The sequence below is a fragment of the Petaurus breviceps genome, unplaced genomic scaffold, assembly GCF_028583685.1.
Source record: "Petaurus breviceps papuanus isolate PSGF00001 unplaced genomic scaffold, PetGlider_PUasm1.0 490, whole genome shotgun sequence".
Lineage (NCBI taxonomy): Eukaryota > Metazoa > Chordata > Mammalia > Diprotodontia > Petauridae > Petaurus > Petaurus breviceps.
In genome coordinates, this window is record NW_027186352.1 from 26,292,197 (window position 1) to 26,307,554 (window position 15,358).

At 38.4% G+C, this 15,358-nt stretch overlaps 1 protein-coding gene across 13 annotated transcripts in view; it reads right to left on the reverse strand.

The window, feature by feature from the left end:
• Nucleotides 1-15,358, reverse strand: part of JMJD1C (jumonji domain containing 1C) — a 251,161-nt gene that overhangs the window by 204,538 nt on the left and 31,265 nt on the right. The window contains exon 1 of one of the 13 annotated variants that reach the window (XM_069101876.1): nucleotides 11,705-15,104. The exons of the other annotated variants lie outside the window; for them this stretch is intronic. The gene's annotated coding sequence lies outside the window, so the exon portion shown is untranslated. Of the gene's footprint in view, nucleotides 1-11,704; nucleotides 15,105-15,358 lie in introns of those variants that run through there. 13 annotated transcript variants of the gene reach the window in all.

A 15,358-nucleotide genomic window follows, 5' to 3' on the forward strand; every position in this document is an offset into this window, starting at 1 on the left:
CTTTTAACAAGCAGTAATAGATAACAGAGTCTGCTGCTCAAAGGTATTCAGCAAACTCAGGAGAACTGTGCTATGACATTTATTTTAGTTCTGATATTAACCATATAAAGTAGAGGGGAAAAAACTCACACTACATTGAGAATTTAACTTCTAATTCCAACTCTGCCACTCAGGACCTATGTGACCTGTGACAGATCAGTCACTTAGGCCCTCAGGCCTTCAGTCTAGTGACGAACTAAGGACTCCTAAACCTCTCAGTCTCTAGTAGCCTGGGATCCTCCTTCAGTCACTTCTCTTTCAGGGACAAATACTAAATGACATGATACTATCCACTTTACCCCCAAGAAATCAGAGGTGGACAGAAGCATATGAGAGGTTTCACATACCACAGTGACTGTTACCTGACAAAAAGCCTATGGGTAAGTAAAAGTAGCTACCTTCAGTCAGCTGAAAATTTTCTAACATCTCATGAGACTGTATTTACAAAACATTTTCAAGACTATTTAAAGTTGAATTGTAGAAAAAGCTGAATAATTTTAAGTGACAGTTTTAAGAGGGACATCATAGTTACCATATTACCTGGTGTTACATAGCACTTTCACAAGATTTAAATATATTTACTGAGTTGACTTTAATAACAACTCAGCAAAGTAATTCACATGTGTTTAACTATGTTTTACAAATTAGGAAACTGGGGCTTAGGGGTTAAATAATTTATACATAATCACAGAGCTAGATAAGTATCAAAGGCAGGATTTGAACTCATGTATTATTTCCTGACTCCAGGTCCAGCATTTCATTATACTCAATACCAATTCTCAAAAGTTGTATTTATCGAAGGGATATTTACAGAGGAGAAATAGCTAAGAAGCAGTGAGATCCAGTTGCCCTCTTCACACCTCCTCCCACCCCCACCAAAAAAGAAATTTTACTCCCACAAAGATCTAAGGAAACTCATGACAAAAGAGAGAAATGTACAAAGGGTCATCTTTTCCAGCCCGTGATCATAAATTCAATCTGTAGGCAAATGACCACAACAGGAACTCTGTACCAGTGTGGGCCAGAATCAGGGACTCTGCACTCAAAGCTTCAAGTAAAGGTAGCAGTATAGGAATGCTCATGGATAGTCTTGGATTCAAGCTCAGGCCCAAGGCCCAAGGCCCAATCCATAAGCAAGGGGTCACCCAGAGCTCTGAACTAGAATAACCACCACTCTGACAGCTCTTAGAGCACCAAGCTAAGCTGTAGGATGGGGAAACCTAGAGCTAGTCATAGGTTCACCCCTCCCCATTCTACCCTCAAGAGTAGTAATTGAAGAAAATAATTCTTTAAAAATTAAAGAGGGGTAAGTAGAAGATAATGACTCTGTGAGACATCAAGAAACAATAAAACAAAATCAAAAGAATGAAAAATAGAAGAATATGTGAAATTTCTTATTGGAAAAAAGATCTAGAAAACAGATCAATGAGAGGTTAAGTGAATTGCCTATGGTCAAACAGTCATTAGGTATCTGAATTAAAATTGAAGTTAGGTTTTCCAGAATCAAGATACAGCACTCTATGAATGGTGTCAAAAGCTAAACAAATTTTTAAAAACAAATACAAACAAAATGGATCTTATCTAATTCTTTCCTTTCCTCTTTTAATCCTTCCTAACACCTCACCCACTCCCACATCGGTTCTTCTCTTTCTAAGAGGTGACAGGAGTAACCACCTGGATTGCTAGCCCTCATTGTGATCAGGTAACAGCATATCCCTCTCTCTATTCACTTCATCCTCACACCCACCCATTTTGACATTTATTCCCACTCCAACCCCCCAACAAGCAAATTTCTGTTGCCTGGGGTGTTCAAAAATCAAATAATCTCTTCACATTTGATTTTCCTTCCAAGAATATTTTGAATGCCTATTTATAACTGAACATTCACTTTTTTTTTCTATCTGTTATTAAGTTCAGATTTACAAAATAGGTCACACCACAATGCATTCTCCTCTTTGGAACACATTATTCTTCCATTCCTGCCTGCATTTTCTTGTGAACCCAGAATAGTCTTTTGTTTTTTGAATTTCCTTTTCTTTGTATTAGTACAGTACCTAGCACAAGCAAAACACTTAAGAAATGTTTTATTAATTTATTCTGTTCACTTCAGAACTTGTTTTTTCTCAATAAAACTCTTAAATGTAACTACTACCACTTGGAATTTGCAACCTTGGGTTTTATGTTGTTGGTTTGGTTTTGTTTTTCCTGGAGGTAATCTATGAATTCTTGCAACTGGTATTTCATTTTTTGTATTCACAAGTTTTGGGCAGCTTTCTCATAGTATTTCTTACATTATGGCAGTTCAGGTTATTTAACTTGAGTTCTTCTGGGAAACCTATAATCTTTAGGTTACCTCTAAGCATCCTGTCTTCCAAATAAATACACTTTGCTTTAACAGAAAGCACAATTTTCCTTTAATGTTGTTGCCTTTTGCATCTCTTCTTCTAGCTCTTCTTGCACTTCCATGTATTTGCATTCTCAATCAGCTGTCCTCTTTTCTTACTTTGGTGAGACCTACAACTAAAGATCCAAATTTTTCTCTTCTGTCAGTTATTTCTCCATTCAATTGCTTCAGAAACTGTGTTCTCATAATTCCCATCTCTCTTTTAAAACACTCGGGAACACTATGCTCTCATTCCATGTTTCCTTCAAATTCCACACAATACTGTCTCTATAAGTGTCGAATCTCTTTTTTTTGTTTGTTTGTTTTTTTGTTTTGCAATATTCATTCATAGAGGCCTGAACTTGTTTACTAGATCTAGAGGTCATATTTCCATCTGATATTAATGTTTCCTGGTTTATTTTTAAAACATCCAGGTCTTTAAGTTTTCTTTCTCTTGAAATCACTAGTAACTTCAGTCTTTTTCAATTATTGTCCCCTATTGCTCATTTTATGACTTTCTCCCCTCTAATGGTATCTTAACAACCATCTAGTTCCATTCATACCTGAAAAGAAATGCCCACTTCAATACCCCTGGCAAGTGATCATTCAGTCTTGCTTCAAGATTTCTAGCAAGCAGGAACCCACTCTCTGGAGGAAGCAACTTTTGCTTCTGGACAGCTCTAATTTTGGGGAACATTCTCTTGACATGAAACCTTACTATTCTCCCTAACTTTCAACCATGGCTCCTGGTTCTGTCCTCTGGAGCCAAAAGAAACCACTCTTATCCCTCTTCCACATAACAGACCTTCAAGTACTTGAAAACAGTCTCTAGACATTTCTTTTTCCTGTCTGTTCAACATCCCTACTTTGTTCAATCAGACCCGAAGGACCTTTGCCATCTTGGATGTCCTGGGGATGTTCACCAGCCTATCAATGTCCTTCCCAAAATGAAATGCTCAGGACCAAATAGGGAGAAACTATAACTTCCTAACTGCTATAAACTATGCTCCTCAATGTAGCCTAAGGTCCCATTACCTTTTGCAACTATCCTACAAAATGCATTCCTGACACATGCTGACCCTGTCCACTAAATCTCCATACCCACTTCAAATTGCTGTCTAACCTTGACTGTCATCATGTATTTCTCAACATGATTTTCTGAATCCTAGTGTAAGATTTTACATTCATCCTTATAGCACTTCTTCATATCTAAACTGCCTATCAAAATCTGTGTGAATCCTGACCCTGACATCCAGTGTGTTAACTATATCTCAACTTTGTAGGGCCAGCTAGGTGGCAAGGTGCATAGAGCCCCAAGGTCTACAGTCAGGAAGACTGATCTTCCTGAGTTCAAATCCAACCTCAGATACTTACTAGCTGTGTGACCCTGGACAAATCACTCCACCCCCCAACTGCCTCATCTATAAAATGATCTAGAGAAGGAAATGGCAAACCACTCCAATATCTTTGTTATGGAAACCCCAAATGAGGTCATGAAGAGCCAAACATAACTGGAATAACTGAACAACAAATGAAGGTTCTTTGAGGTAGTATTTGGAAATGACTGGAACACTTTTGGGCAGCTAGGTGATACAATGGATAGAATGCTGGGCCTGAAGGCGGGAAGACTCATCTTCCCAAGTTCAAATACAGTCTCAGACACTTACTAGCTGTGTGACCTCAGGCAAGTCACTTAACCCTGTTTGCCTCAATTTGTTCATCTGTAAAATGATCTAGAGAAAGAAATGGCAAACTACTCCTGTATCTTTGCCAAGAAAACCCCAAGATGGGTCATGAAGAGTTGGTCAAAACTGAAAAACAACTAAACAACAAACTTAGCTTTGTGAAATCTGTAAATCTAAGATTCTGAACTATACCTTCACCTAAATAACTTATTTTAAATTTTTTAAAATAGCACAAGACTAAACACATATACCTAACAGGCCTCTCCTGTCAAAATGAAAGCTACAAATAATAACTACACTTTGGGTCTGGTCAGTCAGTTCCAAATACAATCAACATGCATGTTTCCCACATCTCTATTCATTTTTTCCAAAAGAATAGTATGAAGTACTTTACCAAATGCTTAGCTAAGATCTTGGTAACTTGTAAATACAGTAATCCCCTCCCAAAAGAGGAAATAAAGTTGGTCTGGCATTGTCCTTGATGAAACTATGCTAGCTCTCTGTAATTGCCACTTCCCTTTATCAATGTTCTTACATTATCCCTTCTACAAATTTTTTCTATGAATTAACATCAAGCTTATTGTCCTACAGCTTTCACACTCTATAGTCTTCCCTGGGGGTTTTCCCTCTCCAAACCATGATATTTGGTCTTCTCTAGGTTAGGAGTAACTCTCTTATTTTCCATGATCTTTCAGATATCAGCAATCACAATACAATATAGCTTAGCAATGTTAATCTGCCATTTTTTTCTCTAGTATTCAGATAAATGTTTATCAGGGCTAAGTGACTTGAACTCATCAAAAGCAACTAGATGCTCCTCTCTTCCTATCTCCTTCCTTACAAAGAGCATAACAACTTCCTGTTGCCTATTTTCTGCTCTGTCATTTCCAATGCTCACTGAATTCTCCTGGGCAGAGAAAACAGAAATGAAAATTAGACCTGAGTAGCCCTACCTTTTCTCTCTTGCCACTTTTAACCCCTCTCCTCCATTAAATTGAGAACCTATAGATCTATCCCAACAGCACAGCAACAGGGCAAGTTTCATTTTACAACCTGAGGCTCAGAAAGTATTCCTAACCTGCCAGTTGTCCTAAAACTCTTTTCCTAGGATTATTATGCATCACTCCCCTCAGTGCATCCCAGAGGTCAGTCTACATTTCCTCACACCTCTTTTCATCTCCAGTCTCTGTATCTGCATAGGTCAGTTCCCTCCCACCCCACCCCACCCCCAACCCAAGCCCAGGATATTCTACCTTTTTACCTCAACCAGTAGAATTCCTGTTACTTTCAAGGAACACCTGAAATATTGCTACACTGAGGGTTCTTTCTTTCTTTATCTCCCTTCCAAGATATCTGGGGGGGGAGGATAATGAGAATGTGAATTTGAAGATCTTCCTGTCCCTTAATAGGCCTAGGGGGAAATTTGAAAAACTTCCCTACTTTGAAAGTAAACTCTGCCCCCTAATAGGCTGAATGTAGTCACATGGAGCCTGTGGTGAAAGGAGTTTGCTGAAGGGTAGAGCAGAGCCAGATACCATGGGGGAGAGAGGTGCTCAGGCAAGGAGACAGAGAGGTTTGTGAGTAAATATTGATCTTATATTGTTTTGTGGGAAGGCTGTGTTGTTATGATTTATTAGCTTCTTTGCTACTACAATGGAATCAGCTTACTGGTTTGGGGATTTGGTTTTCTGGTGTCTAAATAAATGCTTCAGTTCTGTTTCTCTATACAGAGTTTGTATATTTTGCCATCAAGCGCCATGCAGGAATTATAGTCCCGGTCTTTATCATGATCATGGGTACTGTAAATATCGCACTGTCACTACAGGGGGGTGGGTAGATAGAAAAGAGGGTGTGAGTCTCTGCTGTTCACCCAGGTTGCAAGTGTAATAACCACTCTCAGGTCCAATCCCAATACTCATCATCACAGATGTTTTAACTGTCTCCGTTTTTCTGATATACAGTGGTCATAGCCTCTCCACAGGCAGGCAGCTTAGTGGCCCTATGCTCCAAGGGGCTTACTATACTCATGTTGTTCTTAGTGCAGATACTTGATCACTTTTTATAGCTTTTCCCACAGCTCAGAACTCCTGAATCGTAATCCATCAGCTTCAGCCTTCCTAGCAGCTGGAATGGCACCACCACAATGGGTCATCCCTCCAGCTATCCAGTATCCTTCTGCCTTCCCCCCAAATTACCTTGCATTTACGCTGTGTTTGGGATATACTTTTATTTATATGCAGAGATTCCCGATAGGATGTAAGCTCCCTGAAGGCAGGGGCTATTTCATTTCTAACACCATATCTACAAACTACAGTGCCTAGCACAATATTTGGCACATAAGAGCTAAAAATACTTGATAATTAAATCAAGTGCTTCTTCCATTATATCGCATGAGAAAAAACACACTATCGTCTACAACCTACAAATTACCCCAGATTTAAACATAACTTTTAAAAAGCTACAATCTTTGCTGAATTTTTCTAGCTTTCCTCTGTCATCACAATGAATGCATATGATACATCAAACATCAGTAATATTTCTTTATACATCAAACATCAGTAATATTTCTTTATAGTTAAATTTATTAGAATCTTCCTCAACTGAATGTACCAGGCATCATGTAGATAAGAAAATTATTCTTTCAATTCTATAATCAAAACTCTTTAACATTCAAAAGTCAGATCCAAAGTTTAGTGCTTTCTTTTAAAGAAATGTACTTTACTGAACTTAATTTTTAAAAATTAGCTACTTTTGGGTATTAAGACTGTGAAACTACCCTAATAAGAAGATCTGTATTTTGTGTGTGTGCACACACACACACAATTTTCACTTATATTTTCTTTATTTTAATCAAAAAGCCTTTTTAAAAAATTACACGTAAAAATGGGTACAAAAGAATGAAGCTTACAAAGATTAGCCATTTGGTCTCTATTTCATCTTTCTACATTTAACTGTACCAAAAAATCACCTTTAAGAATATCCTCTTCTTTCTACTTCTAGCAGAATGAAAAGCAATTGCAATGCCCTTAGGAAAATTAACGCCTACAGCAAAGTATTTCCTTTTGCAAATGGTGTATCCCATTATTCATCTAGTAACTTTCATTAACCAAAGCCATCCATTTCCAGATAGAATTAACTGATGAAGTCTGAGAAAACAGAGCTCATTGCATCCATTCAACTCCCACAACTAAGCAGTTGAACATTCTAAATCTTTTAAAATACTATTCTTAGAGAAGGTTTCACATGGTGTCATGCATCATCTTGTTGCTAATCACGAGATCTAGAGATGTTTTCCAGTTATGATTTCTATAATGCACTTAAATTACAATTAAATTACTTAAATTACAATGTTCAAACAAAAAAGGATCAATAAAAACCAAGGAAATATGGACAAGTAAAACAATCAATAAGAGGTGTGTGAGTATGTATGTATAGTTAATCTCACACATACTTTAAATCCAGTCAAGTGTATACCCATTCAATCTTCACAATCTGACACAGTGCCCTTTTCCTCTACTCAAAGGGTCAAATGCACTAGTTAAAGTTTTAACAGCTTGCTAATGGTGTCACCTTTTAACATCCTCTCCTCTGATGTTGCCACCATCCTAGAACAGACCCTCATCTCTCTCCACCTACACTACTGCCAAGAGTTTTCTGTTTCATCCATCTCCTTGACATAAGTTTTACCACACATCAGTCCATCCTCTATTCACTGACAAAGGGATTTTCCTAAAGTATAGGTCCAACCATATCACTCCCTACCATTTCCAGGATCACACATAGATTACTGTTTGGCATTCAAAGCCTTTCATAACCTAGTCCTCACCTTTCCAGTCTTCTCACACTTTAGATGGCCACCTTCTCACTTCCTCTCTCTCCCAAACTCTTCAATTCAGTGGCACTATGTTCATTACTGTTCTTTGAACAAGACAATTCATCTCTTGGTCCCAGGAATTTTCTCTGGCTGTTCCCATGCCTGAAATGTTCTCCCTCTTCACCTCTGCTTCCTGGCTTCCTTTCAAGTTCCAGCTGAAATTCCACCTTCTATGGGACACCTTTCCCAATCCCCTCAGATTGCTAAGGGTCTTCCAGGGTCTTTGATTCTGTTCTATTAATTCCATATGCATCTTTTTTGTCTACAGTTGTCTGATTAGGCTCTCCCATGAGACTGTGAGCTCCTGGAGGCCAGTGACTGTTTTGTGACTTTCTTTGTATCCTCAGCACTTATTAGCACCGTGCATGGCAAATAGCAGGGACTTATTATTGTTTTAATAGCTTGCTTTATGGGTCTTTTATTTATGGATCTCCTTGCCTCCCTCATTTCTCTCTCCACTCCAATACATGCTCTTGACAGCAGCCCAAGCTCAGGTGTGACCAAGACCCTGGCTAAAGAAGCTGTGAGTCACTCCCTGCTGCTTCTAGCACAAACTCCTCCAGCACTGAAAGCACCTTTGCCCACTGGTCCCAAGCTGTCTTTCAAGCACTATTTCTGCCTCAGTCCCCTTCCTGCACTTACTCCGCAGGGGACCATCCACAGCACATACTCATCTTTGGCACAGACTAGTCCTTTAGTCCTTACAAATGCAAGCTTCCTTCAAGTTTCAGTTCCAGTATAAACTCCTTCTGAAACTCTTTCCAGACCCTAGCACAGAGAGATACTCTGTATGTACTTTGGTCATATACTCTAATGAATTATCTTTGCATGTACTTCTTTCTTTCAGGAACATAAGTTTTTTGATAGCAGAGACAGGACATTTTTGTCTTTGTATTCCCAAGACCTGAAGAATGTCATGGTACATTAATTAAGGTTTTTAGTAAGTTAAATAGATACATACTAAAAAATCCATCTTGTCATTCATCCAGAAGAGTGACTGTAAGAATATGAGGACATGAAATTGAAAAAATCATCTGAAATGAAATACATGATTTTACTATTTGAGAAATGCTAGTCATTTCCCAATTTTTTTTCAAAAATTATTTTAACATTAAGTGTAAATTTTTTTTTTTGCATAGAACTATGTGAAATGAGGTTCTATGTTAACAAAACAAGGGAAAAACTGTCAAGTCTGCTGATCATTCTATGATGGCAATTTCTCAAACATCTGCCAAAGGTCAAATTTCTACAGCCTAGACCCAATCTATATGCCCAAACAATTCTAGCACCTTAAGATTCTAAACAAAGGCCGGTCTTTTGCATAAGTAACAAAACCAACCTTAAGATTTGTAAACACTGTAAGGAAGTCATTACTGAAAATACAATTTAGCTCATGTGTAGATATGAAAGAGGTTCAATTTTTCATGAGCTAAAATTAAGCTTTAAATTGTTTCATCCATATCCAAAGAAATTACTTCTCCCTGTAAATTTTGAGATTTACTATAAGTATCCCTAAATATAATTAAGTGATTTTTTACAAATAAAATAATGTAATATTGTGGAAACCTAAAAGGATATATTATTAGAGTCATCTAATACCACACTTATTTGAGGAATTACTGCAAATTTACTTTAACAGAATCTTATATAGAGAGTCCTTTCCAAAGTAATCAGGTGGGGCGGGGGGGTTGCGAAAGGAGGGGAAGACATTTATTCTGTTGATACAGACATCACTCAAAATAGCTTCAAAACTCTTTTGCAACCTCCTGTACCCCAACAATGAGAAGTATGAGAAGCACACGCAGTTGGTGTAACATTCACACAGCCTCTGGAGAATGCATAGAAACCCTGTGTCTAGCTCCACTCCACTAAGGACATGGTGAAGAGACCGATGCTTAACTGAATGAACTGGCTGATATGCAAGAGACACTGATCAGGCCCCTGTGCTTTTGCTCCCAGAGACGCAGAATGAGTGGAGGACCCCATCCTAGGTTTCCCCACACAAACAGCCTGCAGGCCTTATCTCCACAGCCGGCCACGTGGCTGATGAGCAGATGGTCCCACGGTGGCTTCCATTGTCTTCTGCTGTCTATTAGTTACTGACCTAGGTGCAAGAGTATTGGAGATAGAGCTGCAACCTGGTGAGGACTGAAAGGTCGAGATAGCCACGATGCATCACAGGGCTGGTTACCAGCAAGGCTGGCATAGAGGCCCTGACCAATGAGGGTGTAGTAAACTAGTACAGCAAAAGGAGGAAACAGCCTGTGGAGAGGCTAATGCTCAGGAAGCGAACTCGGTGGGACAAAGGCCCTGCAGTCAAAGCACTAAGCTTAAGGGGAAGAAGGAGCAAACATTTATTTGGCAACTACTATGTGCCAGGCACTGTGTTAAGGACTTAACAAATGGTGTGCCATTTAATCTTTCAATATCGATATTTCAGAGACTGAGTAGTAGAAGAGAGAGTGTCCTATGAAGTGTTGGGGGGGGGGGTGTGTCCAATGTTTTGCAACTCATGGCCCTGCTATATTTTTGCAATAATTATTCCTTTATGAAAGTTAATCTGCTAAATGATATCAGAACTAATCGCTAGAGGGTATCCATGACATTAAGGAAATGCCAGCTGCGACTCATAGGTAATGTTGTGGAGGACACTTTGGAATGCAGGAGCTACCCAACGGCACTAAAGAGTTACCTTCATAAGCCCTTAAAGGCAGACACACCCTCATTCTGGGAAACGGTCTGTTAAGTCCCCCAGAACCTGTGAGTCTAAGTGTGAGGTAAGAAACAAATCCTCAAAACCTCATGTAGCAGTTACATCCCTTCAATAGTTCATCACGCATCTTCTTAATGTAATAGCAAACAATTTTTTTACCTAGCTCTCTGAAGGTAAATTGATAAATAACATATCATTATTTAATATGATCAAGATTTTATGGTGTAAAACTATGCTGAAAAGTAAATTTTTAAAAAATTAAGCTATTATTTGTAATTTGTCATTGATGGTAATATCACCACCCTGAAAACAGTGCCAAAAGCATTCAGCATACCAGAAATACAAAGTTTAAAAATATTTTTCAACATTAAAAAATAGCTGCTAAATTTTTCAAATATATTAAAACAGTAATAATATCATGGAAGCAACTTGGACAGAGAAGCAAGAGATCTCATACATTCCACTAACCATACTGATTTCTAGAAAGTTTCTCTGAGAATTAGTCTTTTCAGCTACAAAATGAAGGGACTGAAATATATTTTCTACAGATTCCCTTCTAATGCTACAAAATCCATAAGTCTAATCAATGAGTAAATTAGAATAAGCTAGCTGACACTTTTTGGTGGAATGATACTACATATTCTTGTTCACTATGAAAAGAATTTTCTTCATTTAAAATGTCATATTTTGATTCATTCAGGACAGCATGTTTTAGGAATATAAAATATTAGATAGCAACAGAAGAACTCCATTTGAGTGCATTTCTTATGAAATAGTGAGATTATTTAAAATATGCCAAAAAATTTTTTCATGGCAACAATCTATATCAGAAAAGTACATATTTATATAGAGATAATAGATTTGGGGGCTCCAAGGTTAATGTTCTTCCCCTTCATACCTCCACCCTCACCCTCAGAACAGGGATGGATAATCTATAGTAACTTTCATTACTCTACTCAAGAATTCACAAAGACGTTCAACAGCCTATTATTATAAAAACAAATTCCTACCTATGGCAGGCCATCAAAGTCTTCCATAATATGAATAACTCCAAACGTTTGTAGAATTCAAGAGAATTACGCTATAAAGGTAGTAAAATGAATGAAAAGGAATGGCAGGGGTAAAGGAAAATGGTAAGTTCATTTTGAACATGATGACGTATGAATGCACAACAGAGACCTGAGGAAGTTCCACTGAAACTGTGGAAGCAGTGAGGAAAAAAAGAAGGAGGGACGGGTTCTGTGGGTTAGGAGGTCATCAGCATGTTCTTTGCACCTATAGGACATATCGAAGAGAGAGCAGGGAAGAAAAAGAGTTATGGAAAACTCAAAGATAAGGACAAAAGCAGGAATGATGATACAGGAAAGAAGACTGAGAGTTCATACAGGTAGGGAGAGAAGCAGAAGAATACAGTGTCAGAGAAAGGAAGTAATACCCAGGCAGAAATGGTGGTCAAATGAATGTGGTAGAGAAGTCCAGAGAGAGACAGAGATCTGACAATTAAGGACTCCTTGATAACTCTGGAGAACAGTTTCAGTTGAAGAAAGATGAGGACTGAAAAAAAAATCATTAAAGTTAGAGATAAGGAGATCATACCACAAAATTACAAAAAATCAGTATGACTCAAAAGAAAATTTATGAAAAGATGCAAGGTGGGAGGTCCATGAGAGTGGAACATGTAATTTCAATTTTTTCAATGTATTGATCACTGTTTTGAGTGTTTTTCTCTTACTACTTCTTTTGTTTAAAAAATGTAGTGGCCGCCAGGTGGTGAAGTGCGTAGAGCACTGCCCCAAGAGCCACAAGGACCTATACTCAAATCTGACCTCAGACACTTAACACTTACTAGCTGTGTGACCCAGCCAAGTCACTTAACCCCAACTGCTTCGCTAAAAAAAAAAAAAAAATGCTTTGTTAGATAGGATAGATCTTTTGGAGGAGATGGGGAGCTTTGTAAGATACAAAAAAAAAAATCAGCAAAATTTATTAATTTTTTTAAAAAGACAACAAAATTGAAAAGAATGGTTTGAGTCCAGTGGTTGGGTTTTAAGTCGTACTGTTAAGATTTGAATGAAATGAGAGAAGTCAAGGCAATGAACATATAGATCTTTCTAAGAGTCTGGGTGTGAAAAGGAGTTGAAGAGGGAAATTAGCACTGTGATGGATGGCAAGGTTTAAGGATTTACATATTTACTAACTCATGTCCAAGATTACATATGCAGTTACAAATGTATAAATACATGTATTTTAGATATTTAATATTTTGATGGACATCATGGATGGACATAATTGACAATGAACATTATTTTTGAAGGGTCATTTATGGTGTATTAATTTTCCCTCTTGGACCATCATTTTCCACTGAATCTTTATAGGCCTGAAAAAAAAAAAAACCTAACCTAATAAGTGAATTCTGAAAAGAGAGTATTGTGAGTTTAACCTAAATTGTTCCATACTTCCCATAAACAAGTTGGTGAATAGCCTTGAGTTCCAAGTTTCAAGCTGAAAGAAACTTAGCGCATTGTAGAAATAGCAGCATTTTCATTTTCCAAGGGAAGGCTGCCAGATACATGAGCAACACAGCCTTCCAAGGTGTTCTGGACAATCTTCATTCTCCAAGTAGCGTAAATGCATTATTTCTACCAACATTCTAATGGTTCAAAATGGAGAAAATTTACTTTCATAGGCTACAAAGTATTTTTAGTTTATATCTAACACTTATAATCCAGCATCATACCCTATACTGGATGGTGCTACTATGAAAAAGTCTTTCCCAAATGATACACACATATCAATATGTATCTATTGTATCTATTTAATACACATATATTATATTTATATAACACATTTATACTGCTTGGGACATGAACTGATTTTCTTTAAAATTTCACATGGGAAAATTAAACCTAAGGTGTCAGAATGTGGTAGATTTCTACTTTAGAGCTCTTTAAAATCATGTCAAAAATAAAAATGAGTGCAGCTAGGTAAATAAGCACAGTGAATAGAGCAGGGGCCCTGGAGTCAGGAGGACATGAGTTCAAATCCACCCTTAGACACTTAACACTTACTAGCCATGTGACCTTAAGACAAGTCACTTAACCTCAACTGTCCTGCCTTCCCCCCTCCAAAAAGCAAAATAAATAAATAAAAATTATAGTGGCACATTAATTTTCTTTCTAATGTGCCAACAGTAGATTAGACTGTTCTGATCAATATTTACATTTTAAAACTACATTTTCTAATTTTCATTCAGCTATCAAGTATTATTAAAAAATGAACAAATTTGTTCATTTTGAAATAATATCAAAATGTAAAATTGGTTTGGTGTTCTAATCAATGTCTAAAATCTCAGTGAAGGGGCAAATTCAATTCACCTAATTTACACAATTGAGCATTATTTAAGTTATCTGTTGTAAAAATAATTATACTATTGCCATAATTTATTCCTAGAACCATTATGTTTAGTAAAATAAAAGCAAATTCAAAGGTTGTTTTTTTTTTCCCACAGTACATATAGCCCATAAGCATCCTTCTGCTCATTTCTTACAACAAAGAAACCTTTTGCCAAAAGAAACCATCTCTGTTGACACATTTTTGAAATAAACACTGCAATCCAATCAGGATCTATAAGCATATGAAATCAATCTACAAAGAACCACTAAAAAATTAAGAAACAAAAAAACCCTCAAAATATTAAAGGTTGCTTATGTAGTAAAGCACCATAATTAAGAACTACTTGCTCCCAATGTTTTAGTTTCTCTGATTAAATGCTTTAAACCACTGACCATCCATTTTCAGATTCTCTTTTCATCACCCTGAATCTCAGACACCCTGGTCCAAGCATGTGTGTGCCCCTGTGTCGCACATCTTATTCCCTGTGTGTGTGTGTCTGTGTGTCTCCCTGTGTCGCACATCCCATCCTGTGTCTGCCTGTGTGTCTCTCCCTGTGTTGCGCATCCTATCCCCTCTGTGTTGCGCATCCTATCCCCTCTGTGTGTGTGTATGTGTGTCCCTGTGTCGCACATCCAATCCCGGTTCTGTGTGTGTGTCCCTGTGTCGCATATCCCATCCCCCATCTCTGTGCATGTGTCCCTGTGTCGCACATACCATCCCCTGTTTCTCTATGTCGTGTAGCAAATCCCATCCCCCATCTCTGTGTGGCACATCCCATCCCCTGTATCTCTGTGTCCCCCCATGTTGCAAATCCCATCCCCTGTATCTCTGTGTGTCCCTATGTCGCAAATCCCATCCCCCGTCTGTCCATGTAGCAAATCCCATCCCCCATCTGTCTGTCCCTGTGTCGCACATTCCATCCCCCGTCTGTGTCGCCCATCCCCCGTCTCTGTGTATATGCTCCTGTACTGCAAATCCCATCCCCCATCTGTGTCCCTGTGTCGCACACCCCATCCCCCGTCTGTGTCGCACATCCCATCTCCCGTCTCTATGTCGCACATCCCAAACCCCGTCTCTGTATATGTCCCTGTGTCGCAAATACCCTCCCCCGTCTGTCACACACCCCATCCCCCATTTCTGTGTCGCACTTCCCCTCCCCCATCTATGTCGCATAACCCATCCCCCATCCGTGTGTGTGTCCCTGTGTCGCACACCCCATCTCCCGTCTGTCTCTCCGTCTCTCCCTCTCTCTCCGTCTGTCTCTCCGTCTC